Below are 240 nucleotides of genomic sequence, written 5' to 3' on the forward strand. Positions count from 1 at the left end.
CAGATTCTCTCTCAGCCTAACCTGGTCCCTCCATTGGTAAGAGCCCCACATACTAACACCTTCCCAGCGCCTGTACAGAGGCCACCAATGGCACTGGCCAGTCAGATGCCTCCTCCGCTGACCACAGGCCTNANGAGCCATGCTCGTTTGCCACATGTAGCCAGGGGTCCTTGTGGATCACTCTCAGGAGTCAGAGGTAATCAGGCCCAGGCTGCGTTGAAGGCTGAACAAGATCTGAAG

The sequence above is a fragment of the Mus pahari genome, chromosome 7 (assembly GCF_900095145.1).
Source record: "Mus pahari chromosome 7, PAHARI_EIJ_v1.1, whole genome shotgun sequence".
NCBI lineage: Eukaryota > Metazoa > Chordata > Mammalia > Rodentia > Muridae > Mus > Mus pahari.